Raw genomic sequence first — 21,925 nt, forward strand, 5'->3', positions numbered from 1 at the left:
AAAGTTGCAAACAGCAGAGGTGAAGAGGGGATTTGTGGGACTCAGTGTACAAACTCTGGACTGGAGAAGAGCAGAAAGCCCCAAATGGTGAATGGGGTAGAGCATCTTCAAGGCTGAGATCCTGGCAGAACCATAGATCAGAGACCTATAGTCTAGTTTGATCAAATGAGGGCACAATAGATCTTGAGCATAGAACATAGATCCACTCTCCAAGAGGTGGAAGAGAGGACATGAAGGATGTTCAGTGCTCTTGTACACTCAACATGTAGCTGCTTTATGTGAGGAATGAAAGTAAGCTTACAGTCAAAGATAAGCCCCAAGAACTTTGCCTCAGGGACCACAGGAAGAACAACAACCCCAAGATGAAGCTTGAAATCAGGGTGTAAACCCCACTGGCAGCAAAAATGCATGCAAATGATTTTGGAAAATGAAAAGGTAAAAAAGTTTGCTGTGGTCCACTTCAACAAGTGATTGAGGACAGTTTCAAGTTGCTGCTCAATAAACCTCATGTTCGACAACTGACAGTTGTGGAAGTCGTTGACATAGAGGCCATTTGCAGCAGTAGAAGGAAGTGATTTACTGATAGCATTGATCTGACACTGAAAAGTGTAACACTCAATACATAGCCACGAAGAGCTCCAAGTTCCTGTGTGAAAGACAGGAAAGGGTCGATCACACATAGAATCAGAATTGCCTGTATCGTGAAAAGTTGTGAATAAAAATGGGTAGATGGCCACACAACCCATATGAGTGGAGGTCCTGCAAAATGCCATACCTCCATATAGTGTCATAACCCTTCCCTGATCAAGGTTTCATGTTGAATTAAGTGGTCAGTGGTGGAGTACTGTTTACGGAACCAACATTGGGTAGGCAAGAGGAGGTTGTTTGATTTGAGGAATCAAACAAGACAAGCATTAACCATCCTCTCTAAGACTTTGAAGAGACAGCTAATAAAAGCAACTGGGTGATAATTAGAAGAAATCTTGGGATCCTTCCCAGGGTTAGAGAAAGGTAGAACAATAGTCTGGATTTAAGCATCAGGAAAAACGTTCTCCTGCCAGATCCGGTTAAATACAACAAGAAGAGCAAGAGAAAGATAGCATAGCATCTCATAGTGAACATCATTAGGTTCGACTGATGTACTTATGAAGAGCAAGCTTGAGTTACACCAGCATAAGAGGGCAATTATAGTCATTTAGATGATCAGCTCAAAAGGAAAGAGGAGATTGCTCTTATCGAAACTTGATGATCACGAATGCAGGGGAAGAAACAGAAGTGCTGGAAAGATGAGAAAAGCTCTCACCGAGAGTATCGGCGATGCTCCATACATCAGCAACTTCCTGGCCATTGGAGAGCAAGATGGAAAGAAGATGGGAAGCATACCTACCATTGACCTTTCAAATCTTGCCCCACATGACTTTGGAACTGATAGTAGAAGATATGCTAGTTGTGAACTTAATTCAAGATTCCTTTTGGCTTTCACATCTGACCTGCTGAGCATGGGCATGAACCCGCTAAAAAGCAATGCAATTGGAAAGAGTGGGATACTTGCAAAAGGTATCCCAAGCCTGTTTCTGAGCCTTCTGGAAGGCTGGAGACCACCATGGAAGAGGATACCATGGGAAACGTGTTGAGGTTTTGGGAATAGAACAAACAGCTGCTTGAATGATGCAATCAGTTACTACCTCCATGCAGTGGTTAATAGATGGCAGACAAACAACAGCAGGATAAGTTCTGAGAGAGAGGTGAAAGAGAGCCAGTCAGCCTAGTCCAACTTCCAACATGGCAGTCGGGTGGCATTTACCATGGATCACTGTCAACCCTCCAAGAAAAACGAAAGTAAAGAGCAACAAATCAGTAGCAGTAAAATACTGACTAGGTACATGAAAATATTTAAAAGAACCAGTATTGAAGAGAGACAGGTTGTGATCTGAGTGCATATGCTCCATGGAACAAGCCCTCCCATCAATATCAGCACCACCACAAAGGGGATTGTATCCATTAGTCTCCCAATACGAAAAAGGGGAGACAGCAACTGTTCAATAAGAGCATCAAGATCTGATTGATTGCAAGTCTCTATGGGAGACAGGTAGAGGGAACAAACAGTGATGGTATGGCCCAAGGAAACACAAATGGCTATGGCCTCCAAGGGTGTATGGAGTGGCACAGACAAGGTGGTCACGTACTGGTCGACCAGCAGCTCCACCTCTACATGCAATCATCCATCACACAACCTGTCATTTCAGTATAAGATGCCAAAAGGTGATTGTAACAGCAGGTTTCAGGATAAAAATTGATCAAGGCCTTAATGTCATCTGGATTAGAATGGAAACCTTGACAATTCCACTGTATCAAAGTGGCCATTTTTATTTAGGTGATGGAGAACTGGGCAGTGAAACCTTCTGTTTATGACTACACCATTTTGTTTACTAGAAGGAGGTCTGTCGACCTCTATGGATTCTGCCCCGAGTCAAGTGGACAGAGCTCTGTCATTAGATGTAGATTCCAGTGACAGAGGGCATGATCGAATAATCGTTCTCCATCTTGGAGCTGAAGAAGATGGATCTGAGCAGACACAAGAAGCCAGGACTGAAGGAGATGGACCCGGGCAGTCACTGGAAGCAATGGTGGGGACAGAGATAGGAGTATACATTGACTTGTCAACTTAGTTATCCATTGTGAGTAAAAGACTTCATATAGTTTGAGAATGACTCTGTTGGAGGCACAGAAAGATCTATCTACACTCGCACTGTAGCAGTGGAATGTACTGCATCAGCATATGTCTGAGATGGAGTGGGGGACAATAACTTCCAAGCCTCAGGGTAAGAAATGTTATGGAAAGTATGTAAACATTGTACCTCTTTCTCCTCCACCCACTTAAGGCAAGATCTATAGTCAGAGCAGTGGAAACCACCACAATTGACACAATGAGGGTCCAATTGATACTCGTAGGTATCATGGTCTTTGTCACCACAACGATCACATGTCAAAGAACCATAACAAGATGCTTTCAAAGATCCAAACCACTGACACTGGAAATATCTGAGAGGATGAAGATAACCGGTCTTGACAGAGGTAGGTGGATGTGGTGTTGTAAACATCAAAATTAATACATTGGTCACACAGTCAAAACTCCTTGGCTGGAGAAACCAGCGAGGATCTCTGACTTGGGAATGTTTTTCAAATCCCTCTCAAAGATGGCTCCTCGGGAAGAATTCAAAGTAGCATAGGGAATAGCCTCAATGGGTATATCCCCAATGGCCTTTGACCTCAAGAGGAGTTTGCTATGTGTAGGTGTAAATGTTTCCACCAAGACATCTCCAGAGCGCAACTTCCTGACTGCTTTAGGAGAGCCAGCAAGCCCCTCTAATCCATTCTGAATGAAAAAGGGAGACATCTGGCCCAAGGATTTGTCAGACAAAGAATGTGAAGAGTTAAAAATTGAGATACGGGATTTGACTTCGGTGGTGACTGTGTAACAGTCGTAAATGCATGGTCATTTACCTATTAGCTGTTTTTTTACTATTTTATTTTTTTCTAAGGATTGGGGATCCATAATAAATAGAGAATGATTCAGTGCCCACTGACCCCATCCACCATACAGTCCTATGAAGGGAAGCACTACAATGCCAAACACCAGCATCAGACACAGTGTCCACAGCACCCATTGAAAATGCCCAACATTGGTACTCAGTTGACCCTAGCCCAACAGGACCAGCTGATTGACCTAGTAAGATCATCCCAAGACCATCTGTCTACAGGAATTCAAGGCCAATGTGGTGTGTTGCAGTGCCCCAGACACCACTCAACCACCAGGACCCTTTTCTCCACTTCACGGGTTGCCACACAAAAGGCAAATACATGGGTGGATGTTCAGATCCCCGAGGTAAACTGAAGATACAGAACCTTCCCTATGAGGATGGTGGTAAATTTCTTGTTCATTATGGTTTAAATCTGCCATATGATCTCTTTCTCTCTCACCAAGACCTTTTGAGCCTAGTCCAACTCTGTCCAAGGCTGTTGCACCATCTCCAGCCATAAGGGTAGTTTCTTGCACTTCAGCAGCCAATCCTCTTTCAGGTTGTATAGCACCAATGCATGCATCTACTAAGAGGCTTGGTAACTACTAAAATGTAGGTTGATGATAAATCCATTTTCAGTTGCCACAGAGGCTTGTCACATGTTTGCCACTGGCACTCTGCCATGAAAAGCCACAGGGACCCTGCAATCTTTCCACTTCAGTACTGATTGGCTCTCTTGGTGTCTAAAACATTTCCAACCAGATTTCAACAGTTTGGAGGTCTTCTTCATCCTAGATATGTAGTAGTCTCACTGAAGGTGCATGCACATTTCGTGATGGTGACATTCTGTAACTGTGTGCCCTCTGATGGGGCACTGCACAATCTTAGGGGGAGGTGCCAAGATAATCTTCAGCACTTCTTTGTCCAGTGCTGTGCTGGTTCCTGAACTTGCATGGTCATCACAGGCTGAGCTGTGGGAAAACTCAGCTTTAATAGCTGATTTGACATTGCAATGTTTCAGCTACATCACCTTCATTTTCTCTTGGCACTGGTGTTGATAGTTGGTCCATGGTCTTTTGAGGCAGCTTGAGATATTTTAGGATCAGCTAAGTCAAGACTTCAGCCAGATCCCCTATGTTAGAAATTTCAGCAAGCATGTCATCTACATCCATGAGTTGTGCTAAGCCAACAGTTAATCTGGCTCCATGGGACTCTGGGACAATAGAGTGGGTCTTCAATTCACTGAGGTAGCTGAAGAGAGAGCTCCTGGTGTGATTCTCTCCTTCCATGATGACAAGGTTTAGCACTGTTATTTAGCAACAAAATTTTGACTAATTGAATGGACAACAAAACCAGAATTATTAAGGACTTTGATCCTTCACAAATGTGCCTAGGCTCAATCCATTGGAGTGACCCTGCCTTAGAGAAGGAGTACTGATAATAATTTTGGAATATTAGAATGTACAAGTATGTTATACACAAAAATCAAATGTGTTACAAAAATACTCATGCTCACGATAAATTTGAACCAATGATATCAGTTTGATTCAGACTCTCACATGTCAAAGTTCATGGTGATGTTCATGTGAAGGATAAAAATACTTTTGTCTATCATACAGATTGCATAACTTCTAGAACATCTGAAATGCACACTTACACTTTTTTTTTCAGAATCCCTGTATATTATATCAGGAATTTACCATCCTCTACTATGAACTGCCATTAAATCAGCAGGGTAAAATGAAAACTCTGACATCATACAAATAATACCATGCTGGATGTCATTCTGTGAAAGTAATCACATGCACACTTTGAACACCACCCATGCATATACTGTTAAGTAGAAAAAGTCAGTATTGAACTGTAAGGTCAAATGAATAGTCTTAAATACCAATACAGAATTCAAGCAAGATTGTAAAATTCACAATGAACAAAGAGTGAAGAGAAACAGATATTAGGTTAATGGACAAATGAAAAATTTTCATTGACAGACACTATCAGAATAGACAAATGTTAGATTAAAGCTACTTAGGATAAACAAACGTAGTTTCATGTTACAATTTGAAGTCATTCTAGAAGGAAAACAAGAGAAATAGCCACATAAATTAAATTAATAAGACCTTTTTTTTCCCTTTTATTAGCTATATTTTTGTGTGCCAGCAATCCCAAGCATGGGACACACGTACACCCGATTCAATATTATTACTCACCAGGATCTCTACCAGCCTACCTTCAAATTGAAATTCTTTTAAGCAGAATTAGAGTAAGTTAATCTACAAGACCTTGGGTGTGGTCAAATACATCAATCAAAGGGGTTTCACCTCCTGAGTCCAAAACTGTAATTAATCTCAAATTGGTCAAGAGATGACAGAGATATGAGCTAAATGTTTGTATATTAAAAAACAAAGAAAAAACTCAGAACTGTTCTATGGACCACTATGCCACAGCTAAAAAAGTAATTATTTTGATTTTTTTTGGTGATTATGAGTTGGTCAAATTGACCAACCTTGTACAGAGTTAGGGTATAGAAAATAACATAAAATATTAATTTTTACTAAAAAAACGTTTGAAAAATATTTAGAAGGTTTTGGAGATTATGCAAATAGAATTTGAGATGAAGAAAAGTATTTTTAATCTTAACATGAAAATCACTCTGCAATCGAACTGGTCAAAGAAAGACTTGATATATTCATGGACAAATCTTTTGTAAAAATATTTCATTAAAAAACATGATTTTTGTGTACAAATGACTTTAAAGGTTTACTAAAAGCTTGCCAAATTTTGTGAAGATACACATACTGTATTAAAACTATACACAAGTGAAAATGGTCACATTGTCAGTCTCTTGGACCAAGCTTATATTGAGAGTTAATGAACAAATGAAAAAAATCATCGACAAGCATTTTTCAAAATAAAGACAGTTTTGAGGAACCTGTTGATTCAAATGAACAGTTGATGATCCCGAGTCTGTTCACAAGTGCATTCAACATTGTAACAGCTTTCCTCCGATTTAAAAATATGGTCATACCAATAAGAGTGCATGACAAATGTTAATGATTTTCCTTACACTTTGAGAAATGGGGATTATAGCTCGCAGTACCTCTATAGTCATTTTGACTCTATTTTAGATGTAGGATTTCCTCACAATAAGGAAAATGATGTAATGATATATATATATATGTTGCTTTTAAGATCTAATAATGATTATTTTCTGAGATATAAGAAAATCCAAAAACAATGTATATTGAGGACACTTTGGATCTAAAAGGGCAGGGTTTGAACTCCCAGAACCCCACTCCTGTATCGACTACTAAATAATACTGTTATGAAAATGAATTCTGAAATTATGAAAATTTTATCCAAGGTTAATAGTCATGCTGTCACTACAGTAAATAGAAATACACACTCAAACCAACAAGCTAAGTACAATATTCCAAAGTAAAATACATATACTGTCTTAGATGCCTGCCAACACAAGAAGTTGAACTAATCTGATACTGTATTTCCATTCACGGGTCAATGCAGTCACTATATTTGGCATCACAGAAAAATACATATAGGCAAGTTCTGACAAAACAAAGACTTTTCCACTTAGCAGCCCACTTCATATTCTGTACTGACATAGAACACAATTCCATCACTGCATATGGTAGTTACATACACACTTAAGTGAACAGGCCGCTCTGCATAAATTTCCCCACTTGTCTAGACAAGATGAGAGATTCTCACAAAATGGTAGACAAACATTTCACCTTAGAAAATTGTTCTACAGCTCAGAAAATACTGGTACAACATATGAGACCCTGTGAGCTGAGTTTCTGAGCTACTAGCAATCCTCATGTCCTACAAACTGTTGATGATCTACGTATCACATCGACTAAAACCAGCCATCCTACCTGTTATAATCAGGAGGTTAATCACACAATGTTGTACATACATTTCATTATGAAACACCACTTCCTTTCAGTCACCAATTTTACAATTGACTGTCCCAGCTGCTGGTAACTTAGCCAATCTTTACAGTGGTGATGCTGCTCTCCAGATAGTGACTTCTTGTCTGACTTTTGTAGGATAGCCAGACAACTACTACCAACATCTTTATCCTTATCAAAACACTTGATTGATTCGAACAATGAACCATAAAGTTTCAATATCAGGAACTACACTGCCTGTCCCTGAATCTGTTCATTCCAGACATTGACCCATCTGAAATGTTTAAAAAAGTATGGACCTATCTAGGCTGTATCCTTAAATGATGAGTGAAAAATATACTTAAGCTCACTATCAGGATTCTGTGAATGCAGCATAAATCGTTTCCCCATGCACTATGAAATAACATCAGGCTGAGATGCCAAAAAGACAGGGATATGATGTAATAGGCATACTCATGGACGTACACTTAGACAATCATTAGGTCCCTGCCTCTGAGTGACAGAATGAGTTGCTTTGGGCAGCTTGTCCATGGGTCTCTTCATGATCTATGCTCACCCTGACAGCATACATTCCATCACAGAGACTCATAACTTCCATCTACACCAGCTCAACTCTGGGTAGGAAACACTGTCCACCACTGGCAGTGACCATAGTTAGGGTTGGGTTACTCTGGTCATCAAATGTTAGGAAGTTCTGTAGAGAATGCTTCATTCAGTATCAGACAGCAAGTCACCTGTGCTTGCTGTGCATTAAGACATATCCTCAGGAAGAAAACAGTCAAAAATTCTAACTGCACCCAATTCTGGCAGTTTTCCTTCCCGAGTTTTTAATATAGTGAGAATGCAGTCACAGACCTTAGTAGCATCAATGAAAGCCTGATATCTAAAACAGAAATTCTCTGATACCCAACTGCTCTTTCAGACAGCCATCATTAACTGACTCCCAATTCTTCCTCTGGCCAATGGAAAATGCCTTAGGAGTTTAGAAAAGCATAGGGAAATATACTTGCAAGATGAAAATGAAAAACTCTGTAAAAACCAACCATGGCCATGGCAAAAAAATTTACACCTTCCTACCTATTCTGTCGAATTGTCCTATGGTGCATTGAGGTTTTACAGAAAATGTTCTCCAGAGTTAAATTTTATATGCTGACTTTTAGAGTTGTGAAAACTGAGAGAGACTGAACACAGTGTATGACAGTATGAAACAATATTTATTTAAAAAAAAACAGGGCACCTTTACTAAACATTTGAGAGCTCTATATAGAAAAGTAAATCTCTTTAATCTTTGTGAAGAACTGTAAATATATTTAAAAACAATTCCTGACTCAGAAAACATAGCATTATATACACAGAACAATAATATTATTTCCCAGGTTGCATGAATTATTCACATCATTGTTGGTTATTCCCACTGAAAAACAAGGTAGGTTGTATTCCAAATGTATCACTTGAACAGCCAGTAGAAAATCTGTTATAGTTTACAGAAATCTTTCCCATGAAAAGGCACATGTGACACCCAAGGTAAATGAACGAGAACAATAGGTAAATATGGTGAAAAAAAACTTACCTACTTCCATGACTAATGTTTAATGTTAAAATTACATACATTGTTGTACAATTGTTCCTCCTTTTTTTTAACCATATAAACACCTAGTATGCTTACATACTACAATAAGTATGATCACTGTAACAATACTAATGTCTTATTGGACTGATCAAAGCCCAGAGCTAACTTCTAATGAACATTTTAGGACTCACATGGCAGTCTTCACATGTCATCAACTGGATGAAGTTTTCAAAAATTAATGGTGGCTAAGCAGGTATGTTCATCTTTAAACAGTTTGATAGAACATATTCAAAGATTTGGCATACAGCACATATAAATGAACACTACAATGATTATCATTCTATACAAACAAAAAATTAATAGCTCATTGACTAATACTATAAACAGAGGATGAGATCAACACAAAGTATCAGTCTTGTAAAGCATGGAAATAAAAACTCACATAAAGATGGGTGAGGAAGCTTCATTTTACTGAACAAACACAATGCATCCAACCTACACTGTGTAACAGAAACAAAACCATGATTAATGTACAACAAACAACATGCTATGACCACGTCCAATTCCCATGCTTCTGTATTTCACAAGACAACAATGACTAGATGTATTACCTTTATCCTGTGTTGTTTAGCTTTTGGTACAGAAAATGTCTACACATAGTGTCACTTGAAACTCACACTTTATTATCAAAATATACTATTGTATATTTGTGATAGAGCAAATGACAATATCTGCTAACTTCATTAACCACAACTTCATCCCAACTGCTTCTTTGGGGACAATTAACTGAGATATATATACATATATACATGGCAAATAATTTGATTAATCATAACTATTTGTAAATGACTTGTCATAAAACCAATCTCTTACAGAATGCTAAGTTAAATTTAAAATGGTTTTTGTCCTCAAAGCTTATCTTCTGCTGATGCCCAAACATATTTTAGCAGCAAACTGAAGCTGTAGCACAACCACTTTTACATATCTGACTGTTATAGTAAATGTAAGTTATATTATTAATTTTCTGTGAGGCATGCCCCCAGATTGAGCTACCTTTAGCAGCTCCTAATACTTTCAATCTTTCATTGTAAAATCTATATCTCAAGCCAAGCATCCCCCACTTTGCAACGCCACTAGCAGAAATATTAAACCACCAACTAACTCTTAACGGATATTATCTGCTGAAACAGTGGAATCGATTATTTCTTGAAAAATAAAATGTGTTTTAATTTAACCTTCCCAACAGCTAAAATCGATGAAAGAACTAAATAAGCTCATGTACTTTCCAACCACGGTTATAAAAGTACACATTCATGCTTATTCAAACACACTAGTGAAAAGTCGGTTACATGTACGAGACATGCATTTATGACCACCAGGCCGTAGGCATTATTACTTGTTACTAGAAATACGACCGTGCGCCACAATATTATATGTTTACACACACACACACATATATGTATATATACACACAACTTTGTGGTATGTACAGACGTTCAGCTATATTCTTTTGATATCACGCTAATAGCTAGTTCCGGTTTAAGCTTGCCAAAACACTCGTGATGTGTATGTTCCAAGAATCTTTATCTAACAACACGCCAACCACAGTTTCGAGATTCTGACACAAAGGCATAGGCGCATGCGAAACAGGCCATGTGTATTCACATGCGCATATGTAGGTCTGTTATTTTTAACCTGAAAAAGTATAAATAAAAACTTACATTTTCAAGTCAGCCTTTACACTTCGATTCTTACCATAAACGGTTTAAGACACTAATAATATTTGTTTTACCAAGGAATTATTTTGCATTTGTATATGACTACAACACTATTATATTGAGCTAAGCCTACACATTTTTTTCTGGTATTACGTTAACTAGATTTTTATCACTAATGCATGTTTTATTTACATAGGTTGAAGATGACTGTTAAGTATATAAACAAGCTTAGGATGAATAAAATACAAGTAATTATACATAATTACAGTTATCCAACGTTCAGTACACATTATTGGCCTATACACATTTAATAATTAAGAATTCTAGCACGTGACTATTTACTTATATTTTTATAATGTTTAAGAGGTAAAATACAACTATACTTACTGAAAGCGGTATTTACTCACTCATGTAGACCGGTACTTTGTAAAATTGAAACATTCAACTACAAATAAAACACGTAACCACTAGGGAACGAGCTAGACGGTTTTTTTCACAAGCAAACACATTTATACATTAAAAGAAAGTACCATCAAACAACTTTTCTAGACACAAACAAGTTGCAACTTTTCGTGTTACCGTTCCCAGTATCTGAAGCATGTATCTGTTACTGCTACGGTAGACGCACTTGTAACTCTCGCATTTTTACATGAGCAGAAAGAAACCTGGTGTCTTGAATCAAGGTCATTCGACCAGTTCGGAGACCAACACGTATTTACTGAAGCGTTAGCACGGACTACGGCGGTAGAGATATGGCGCCAACACAGTGTGTGCCATGGAAGATATCTTGAACTATTGTAACACGCAGATCTGTTTCAACTTTCTGAACAAGAATTATGCAGAAAAGTAACCAAAAAACTGACTATTCATCAGTTCGATCGGTCAGGAAAGACTTAAGTTTTATATGTTGGTCCTTTAATGCTTACGTCACTAAATAGTTTTTACTTGAACTTATGACAATCATGAGCGACACTGATCAACGAATGCAGGAAGTAACAAACAATACGTTTTGACACACTATCTACGTTGTTTTAATCTTCTATGTGCTGGAATCCCAGTATACATTATCAGTCAAACATGTGTGCGAAAACCTTGACTATCATCACCACATGCAACTCCAACTAAATTATCTTGTTGAACGTCTTTTTAGAAGAAAAAAAATATATTAATGTTAACCGGCTGCGTTCTATTTCTGCACTGTTACAAAGAGTAGAAGTAACTGGTAAGTGCGATCTCTGACAATGGCATATTGTATGAAACTAATGAACTCGACTGTTTTACAGTTCATAATCATACATTAAAAGTGGCAGGACAAAGCAATTATTAATAAGGGCTTGTGAGTGAAAGAAAGGATTTTAAAGTATAATGTCAACCACACTACAGCTGCTATATCCAGTGCCAACGAGGCCTACCAAGGCTCTTCAGACCGGCTTGGATATTACAGACAAGTGTTTGAGACGCTTGACAACAACTGTTATAGTGTGAACTGAATTATGCTGAAGTGTAATTTTTTACAAGTTTTTACTTACGTCACAGGGATTATTTAACAAGATAGTATTTATTTATTTTAACACCATATATTGTTACTTTCTCGAATTAACCTGCTCATTTCATTTTTGAAAAACTGGCGAACCACACGCTTCCACTAGGCTGATACCACAACAATGGATGCAGCGTATAAGTACATGTGAGTAGTAGTATATGTTCAACAATCTTTGTAGTTTGAGTAACCTGGACGTCCTTTGAAATAAACCTTCATTTCCCAAACTTTCGACTGTACACCGACGTCACCGGAAGTTTTGTTTCTATCCATGGTGCATATTTTCGGGATAAAAAACACTAACTTACTAGTTCGCGTGTTCCTCACACTTTAATTCAAGCCAAGTAAATACGTAATTTAATGTTAATAAAAATCATAAACCTAAGCCCGATTTGTAATAACTTACATAAACTTAAAATAAAATACAGTTCACTAACTAAGTCTAATTCAGACTAAAACAGTTGTTCATGTAACTGATGACGTAAATAAAAAGACCTTTTCAACTCGACAACTGCTCGATGAAGGTTCCGGTAAGAGGGCCGAAAGCTCGCAAATAAAAGTTTTAACGTAGAGAAAAGTCCGTGTATAATTCTACATATTAATTTACCAACGTTATTAATCTCAAACGTGTTTGTCGTATCCCAGCCGGCTCCAGGAGCGCTGGTATTAAGTGAAAGGCCTGCCCTGTCAGCACTAGATACAGTGCGATTGGCTATTATTATAATTCATTCTTCTTTACATTCACTCATAAGCTCTTATGATTAGATATGTGTACAGGCATTTATATATACACTTAAAACTGCACGTGTTCTACGGAAAACTCGATACTATATATGCAATTACTTATTACTTAATTGAAGTTTGTGTATGTCACAATGTGTAAATCCATTTTCAATAACCATTTTGAACCTTATTTAAACTACTGCTTGACAAAAGCCTCTGTGTGTGTCCGCTGATAACTGCACCGATTGTCACCAAACCAGGCTTGTAGCCTTGTACCCTATGGCTCCCTGTGAAACACATCGTCGTTCAGATTTGCATCCCCTTCCCCCCAGAGGACCTGTGTTTTCCCCGTGGGTTGAACGGATTGTCAGCTTGTTAAAACAGTTTTATTTGAATCCCTCATGCACCGTTTCGTGCAGTGTCGAACTGGCTACAAGTAAATAAGTGTTAACAAGTACAGTCTTCTGTACTAAGTTGCTCCAGTCTGAATGAAAATATGAAATTTATCTTGGCCAGAACGATATTTTACAGTTGGTTGTTTGCTTGGCCAGTACAGTGTAGTTGGTATGGTACTTGATCACTCCCATTACACTTAGAAACGAGACCGTTGGCCATTCACTACGTTTGAATTCGTTATAGTTGTGCTAATTACACTGGTTTCGCTGTTAACCCGCGATGAGATATGGCAGCTCGTGGAATTAATCCTTAGTATGGGGGTTCGTTCAACAAACTACAACACAAAAACATAATCTTTATACTTTGGCTCTCGTTTAAGAAGCACAAGCGAAACGTTGGGAAATTCAAGTTTATATCATCTAAAGGAAAATGTTCAATTACCCTAGTATGTCAAAATTATATTTCAGTTCGCACTACAACAAACTGGGGAAAAAAATGATTGAAAATTATGCTCTCCGTCTTTTACGCATTCATATTCCAGTTTAATAATCAGACAATTACAATAACTTTTCTAATTGTTTTATTTAATGTATATAGTATCAACAAAAGTAACAGTGATTTGTGACCCTACAAATTGTACACACAAACAGTTACTATCACCCTCGGAAAGTTTCTATATTATGACGTAAGCAATAATCGAATTTGTGAAGTCAGCATATTAACTTCTGATATTCTAGCAAGCTACCAAAGCAGTCTTAAAAACAATATAAAAGCTTTGATTACAAAGTGCGCTCATAAAAAACAAAACAAGAGGGAATCCTCAATAGCCATGACACTGGAAATTCTTTAAGTCAGGATAAGAGTAAATTAATTTATGAGACCTTGGGCATGGTCAAGAGATGACGGGGCTACAAGTTAAATAACCCGGAGCCATTCTATGAGCTGCGGCTAATAGAATAAACACACACACACACTATATATATATATATATATCTGTGTGTGTATATACAGTTGGCTACCCACATTTGCAGTAGCTGTTTATGAAAATCTTTATTTAGCTGCTTCACTGAAATGTACGTCTCTCGGGCGTTTAGTTTATTCACTTAGTTATTACACACTATTAAATACGACTAGATATTGGTAAATTTCCTGCTATGACATTTAGTGTGATATACATAGATACATTCACACACGAAAATAATATAAAAAATAGTTTTTCCTATAAGTTTAAAATGTTAAGTATATTTTATATACAATTACAAAAATTACTGATTTGTCTTTAACGTTCTATTTTTAACTCTCATAATACACAATTCTGTACAGTAGGAGGGTTGAGTTATTAAATTGTTCTGAAGCTTGAACTGAAATTTAAGATAAAGTGACCGTAAAATTACAAGGGTAAATAAACGTCTTTCAACACGATCCATTCATTCTCTCGCGTACTGCACATAAGAAACTGTAGTTCGGTGTGATATTCATAAAAGGTTCAAGCGTCGTAACATGTACAACTATAATTACAGTGTCACATAAGAAACTGTAGTTCGGTGTGATATTCATAAAAGGTTCAATCGTCATAACATGTACAACTATAATTACAGTGTCACATAAGAAACAGTAGTTCGGTGTGATATTCATAAAAGGTTCAAGCGTCGTAACATGTACAACTATAATTACAGTGTCACACAAGAAACAGTAGTTCGGTGTAATATTCATAAAAGTTTCAATCGTCGTAACATGTACAACTATAATTACAGTGTCACACAAGAAACTGTAGTTCGGTGTGATATTCATAAAAGTTTCAATCGTCGTAACATGTACAACTATGATTACAGTGTCACACAAGAAACTGTAGTTCGGTGTGATATTCATAAAAGGTTCAAGCGTCGTAACATGTACAACTATAATTACAGTGTCACTATAAATATCCAATACCTAGTAGAACTGATGTTAAATATACCGGATTAGTTAAAGGAATAACGTACCTACATCCGTAGCATTAAAATATAGCTCAAAGTTTACAACAAAGTAAAAGTCAAATAAAAACAATTTAAATATAGTTAAGTGTTGAGATGGGGGAGGAATGTTAATACGTTTGCTGCCATGTGGGCCACCAGTGGTCACAACCGACTTTTAGTTATGGACCTGTGACACACCTGTGGGTCACAGACAATTATGTTTCTTGGTGTAGCAATAATCAATCACATAACATTTGATAGTTTAACCAGTCTCCCAAGTATCTTGGTATCAAATGTTATGTGATTGATTATTGCTACGGGAGACTGGTTAAACTAAGTATCTTGGTGTAGCTTTTATATTTTCACAATCATACTTGGAAACTTCTATATTTGGTTGATAATAATAATGATCCCTAACTTTAAAAACTAGATCATAAAATCTTCAGTAATACCAAAGAACTTTTAACTTAGTATCTTTAGTGTTACTGAATAGAACACTGCTGCCTTGCTATTTAATCACACTAAAATAATGTATGTTTTTAGGTACAAAATTTGAATAAGAATGATGTGTAAGTACAATAAATCTTATATAACACATATAATAAGAAAGCTTATAATTCATTTACTTAATTTTCACTGGATGGACTGTTTTTTGAGAATGCTTTACACGGGATGGGTTAAATAATTAGGATGCTGGTAACGAGTTAATAAAACAATAAGAATAATAATTAAATAAAAAATCTGTCAGACACAAGAAAACAAGCACGGGCACCTAATTTGCTACTGGAACATACAGAACACACTTGGAACTCTGTAGGGCATATTATCTCCCAAACACTCCAAGCCAAATCCAGAGTTCACAGATATGGGCATGATTTATGGGTATGTAATACACAGCAGCAAAGAATATATTAACAAATTAATCACACTGGATAATATAGTGAGAAAATCAAATTTAGAATTATTGATTTGTTTTTGTGCACTAAAAGTATCAATAAATTCTCTTAAGAAAATTTGGAAAAGCTGGTTAAAATAAGTTTTGTAGAAACCAATATCTTAATAAACAAATAATTTAAAAATGGTTTGAAATTCTCTTAAGGTAGCTTGTTGGTACAGGAAGAAAAGATTGGTATATAAAAGTCTTCATTAATCTGTACCATTTGTTAATATTTTCAAGTTAGAATGACAAACTGGCATTACCTAATATTGTCTGAATAGCTATACATGAATTAAAAAACTAATTTAGTTAATGTGAGCTAAAACCTTAGAAATAAAATGCAAAGAACACCGAGGTTACATTCTTAGAAATGAATTCCAAATATCCACTTTAACATATCATCAATATGAAATAGGTCACAAAATACACTGGGATGAAATTCTTCTCCTACACCAACCCAAAGCTAAAAAAAGGAAGAGACTGTTTAGAAACTTAAGGAATGATAAAAGCAAATGATCTCTTACTAAACCAAGATAATGGCCTTAGCAACATCAGCCATATGTGGCAAGGTCTATTCACCATTCATACACTTGACCAGCCATGACCTTTACCTATATCTCATCACCTGCTGACACCATTTCTGTAACATTTAAACCCTGTGTCTTTTGTAACAATATATAAATGTTGTATTGTTAGTACTGACCATACCTGAAGAAGTCAAAACATGTAGCATGTTCCACCATCAATAAAATTCTTCCTTATACTTATAAATTGTTGTTCCCCTACCTATTAGGGCTTCTTTTATTTTTCATCTATTAATGCTGTCTTCGCTGCTGAGGATTTTTACCTTAGAAGAATCAAAAGAACGATTGTTCCTAGACATATTGTCAAAAAACATGAGATGGAGATTTTAAATATTCAAGCAAGCAAGTAGAAAGCTGTCTGTTTGTCTCACCAATACAACAGCTTTCCAATGTGTACATTCAGTCGCATACAAATTTCCTGAAATATCATTATCCATACATTTTTTTGGATAGCAATTGACCAGGTAACAATGTCAATTTTATACTTTCTGTTTTTAACCAGATTTTTTTGATAGAATGAGATTAAGTTTGGGATGAATGGTAAAACACAAAAAACAGGGATATATTCAGAATAATCATTTTCTATATCAATTTGTGGCTTATTTCCAAAGGAAGCAATTACTTTATTAACAACACTGGGAGGGAAATTATTTTGTATGCAAAACTGAAATCTAAGGTTTTCTTTTTTTTGAAAGAATCGATGTTGAAACTTATAAATGTATTTGTAAGAATAGTACCTTTTAATATACCTAGCTTTTGGTAGTGGTTATGAAGGGAATTCCAAGAAACAGGAAGTTCTGTGTGAGTGCTCTTATAAAATATTAAGGTTTGGAAACCTGTGTTTGTCTTTTTAACAAGAACATTTAGAAAGGACAATTTGTCTTTAACTAATTTTTCTATTGCAAATTTCATGTTTGGGTGTATCTGATTTAGATTAGAGGAAAACTTGTGAATACTGTTAAGGTTATCGAAGGCTGAAAGAAATGTCATCATTTGGGAGACCATAAATTTAAGAAGTGCGGGAATCTGAGGGATGATATATACCAGTAGAAAGTTAAGTTATTTTTAACTATAAAAGAAATTGTTGTAAATCCTTTTTTTTGGAAAAGGTTAAGTTAGTTTCCATTTTTCTGGAAATTAGATGAATCATCGAGGAGTGTGTGTGCATCTGTTGCTGATATACTATCCAATACATAATAACAACAGCATTACCTTTGTCAGATTTCAGTAAAATTATACTTTCATCACATTTTAATAACTTTAGTACTTTAAAAAATGATGAATGTATAATTTTACTTTATATTGACAAAGGTAATGCTGTTGCTTTATTCTTTTGTGTGAACATTTAAAATCTTCATCTAATTTTTTCGACACGTTTAGAAACAATCATTCTTTCCAGTCTTCTAAAAATCCTGTGCAAAGAAAACAACATTAATAGATGAAAAATAGAAGCCATATTAATAAAAAACATAACCCTATTCTTAACAAATACAAAGGTGTTCATATATATCTATTTTAATCAATCCCTTCTCTCTTGAATAGAGAATGAATTTATCCTAAATTTGACAGTTCATTAATAAGTTACTTTAATTAGTTTGCAACTGCTTAGTCACATGCTTATAGATTACTATTGTTAAAGATTGTCACATGATTCCTTTTATTAAATTAATTTCTGTTAACCTCAGTTCTTGTATCTCACCTGATTATGTCAGGTAAACCTGGTGAGATGCTGTAAACAAAATAAACAAAAATTCTACTATGTACAACCAATAAAAACTTGTTTGAACTTTAGAAAGACATAGTTCTTTCTAATATTAATTAAAAAATACAGTTACACAATTATAAATGAGAAACACAACCAACTGTAAAAAACTAGTAAATTTACACTTTACTTAACAATCATGAAGTCAGAGTTGGCAGTGGGTGCTGTTAGCCAGTTGCATTTCCCCTAGTCAGCAGTTCAAAGTTAATGGAAGTGGCTGATAGCCTTAGTAGCTTTGCAATAACAACGACAGATCTAGCTAGTGGTAATGGGAATAAAGCCAGAAACTTTCAAATTACAAGGAAACCTATCTTTTGGTTCTTGAGACCTTGCTTCCAGTATTAGCAACACCATCACTAATGGTAAAGGCGGCACCAGTGAATGAGGGCATCTTCACCTCAACAGAAAAGCATGTAACACCACTGGCTTCAAGGACCACCACAGAAGCAAAAATAGGGGCCTCCACCTCAATGGCATTTGAGCAATTGCCATTCAAGAGGCAGTGGGATCAGCTTCAATGTCAAATGAGGGTTGATTTGCCAACAACCCCACCTACTACCATAAATACCCAATTAACTCTGTAGCAGATGCTGCTAGTAAAGAGGCACTGTCAGGAGAGGGCCACATACTAATCGGAGGCAGAGGTGTAGCTAGGTGTTTAAAAGCTTTGGGGGTCAGACCTATAGGCACAGGAATTTCCGGCACTTCAGTATGATACTGATCATATTTCCTATTCTGATTTTTCAAGACACCAACTGAAAATTTGGGGTACTGTCAAATAGAATAGGGGAATGAGCCCCATGTGCTAGTGCCTCTGATCAGATGGTTATGTACAACTGGGAAGAAGGTCAGCTGCACAGAAAATTGTCTTCCTAATTGGAAAAGGAGGTCCACGAGTTTTAGATGATGTTGGCCCAGACAAGGAGAGCATCAACTGGACCTACGATGTCATCTTTCCCATACCAATGCCAGTTGAAGATCCACAGCCGCTTTAATACTATGGATATGGGTGGGTGTCAAAATACACATCACGACCTTTTACAAAAGTTATATTTAAAATTTAATTAAACAACTATATTATCTATGTATGTCAATAAAGACTACTTATAATTCAAATTTATATTTCTTAATTGTAAAGTGAAATATTTAAATTCTCAAGAGTCACATGACTTTGTGATTTTTCTTTCATAGTTCTTTCTCTTCTGTTACAAGTGTCTCACATTGTTCAACCAATTAGTAAAAACATGCTTTCGATACTTACGAGCTAGATAATACATTTTAAACCTTTTATCTATTTGCTTTAATAAGATGTCAATATATAAGTTCAACCCATATTAACATGCCCCTCCCACAACCTCTGTCTATTAAAGAAATGACTATAATTCTGTCATTGCTGGTATGTTTATAACTAAAACAAATAATATATTGTATACTACATAAATCACACAACAGTATGCTTTATTTGAAGAGTAAAAGCCAATAATGTGTCACAAAAGCTTGGCCCAAAGACATTACTCTGAGAAGTACTTTTAACTCATTTATTGGTTAGTTAAACAACCAGATAAATTACAATAGTTTTCATACAACCTAATCTACTGAATGACACGTTTTTGGTTTTTTTAAGATTCATATTTGTACACAACATGAATTATTTTAAATGAAAGCAGATATAAAATGTTAAGAGGCCTAAATTTCTTCAGGTAAAAAACTATAACTGTTTATTCCAATCATAATGTTTGAAGAAAATCAATTAAAGACTGAAGTAAAAAACCCTATAACCTGAGAGCTTTTAAAAAATGGATCTTTCTTTATTAGGAGCTCCTTATGAAGAATGGTCCACCTTTTGAAGGTCTCAGGTTGTAAGGTTTTGTAGTTATGTCTGTTACAATCTGTAGTCATTCTAATAAAGAAAAAAGTATTTTTCATTTTACTTCATAGTTTTCAACTTCTGCTAAAGTTAGTGTTACTGTAGAGAAAATAAAAGATAAGGTACAAAGTTTTACCCCTTCCCCAAATATATTAATTTAGGAGCAAATTAAATATGAAAGCTGCAAGATGAAAAGTAGTAGTTTTATTCTTAGCATGAAAATCACCTTTCACTCAAATTGACTCACTTTATTCAAAAAATCTGATTTTTTGTGATAATAGACTTGTAACGTTTATTAAATCCTTATCAAATCTCATGAAGATACACTTAGTACATTCAGAGTTATACAAGTATAGTTTATGGTTACAAGGTTGTTCAAAATGACAAAGCCTACACTCCTAGAGTTAAAGGATCTGCTCTCAGGGTTAAGCTGAGGGGAGTCGTGAATTGTCATTTCTATTGCATTAAGTGATATTTTAAAATTAAGTGTGAAATGTATATACTCTATGTATCTCTGTATTTATATGTACGTGTTGTATATTAGAGTTAAGTGATTTAAATAATCACCTGTGAAAAGTCCTTACACAGATTGCTGATTAATAGGGGTGAAGTTTGTTTGGGGGGTTCATGATCTGAGCATTTCAGGTTCGATTCCCAATACCACCAAACTTATTCATCCTATCTTTATTATGGCAAAGCTGCTAAGGTTAGGTACCACTGTTACTAAAGGGAAAACAACTGGCTGGTAGCACACTTCACCAACTTTTTTTTTTGTTTTTGCTTGTATATACAATGGGTTGAAGAAAACTGTACTACTCAATTAATCAAGGAAGCTGCTTGACTGCAGAAAACATAAAAGACTTGATGATTCTTGATAGAATGGCCCAACATTGAACATTTCAACTAAAGATATGGAATTGAAATCTTGGCTACTGCAGACTTTAAAGATGAATAACAAATTCATTTGAGGCACGGTCTTAATCCTCCTTAAAGTGCAAAGTGACATTTAGGATATTTCCTGTTGTGTTAACATTGGACTATTTGACAATTAAAAATTTATTTTACATTTTTTAATTGATTGCTGATTAACTATGATTAAAATTAAGTTTAATGGCAATGGAAATCAAACCCAAGACTCTCAAATCATGCAGCACTCCTCCACACCCATCCCCCATCATGCAACTGAGCATAACAACAAACAAACACTAAAAATATTTAGATTACATGGAATAATCAAAAAACAGTAATAATTGGAACAACTAATTTTGATTATTTTTGTGCCAATTTAATCATAGTTTCAATGAATCATTTGTTGGAATAATCAAAAAACAGTAATAATTTTGATTAGAGTTGATTATTTTCATGACATTAATCCACTAATTACAATTTTGATTGATTAGTTTGAGAGACACTAACTGAT

General features: G+C 35.8%; 1 protein-coding gene across 3 annotated transcripts in view; it reads right to left on the reverse strand.

The window, feature by feature from the left end:
* Positions 1 to 21,925, reverse strand: part of LOC106466877 (C-terminal-binding protein-like) — a 91,326-nt gene that overhangs the window by 57,276 nt on the left and 12,125 nt on the right. The window contains exon 1 of one of the 3 annotated variants that reach the window (XM_013927179.2): positions 11,129 to 11,978. The exons of the other annotated variants lie outside the window; for them this stretch is intronic. The gene's annotated coding sequence lies outside the window, so the exon portion shown is untranslated. Of the gene's footprint in view, positions 1 to 11,128; positions 11,979 to 21,925 lie in introns of those variants that run through there. 3 annotated transcript variants of the gene reach the window in all.

This window comes from Limulus polyphemus, unplaced genomic scaffold (assembly GCF_000517525.1).
Source record: "Limulus polyphemus unplaced genomic scaffold, Limulus_polyphemus-2.1.2 Scaffold2408, whole genome shotgun sequence".
NCBI classification, from domain to species: domain Eukaryota; kingdom Metazoa; phylum Arthropoda; class Merostomata; order Xiphosura; family Limulidae; genus Limulus; species Limulus polyphemus.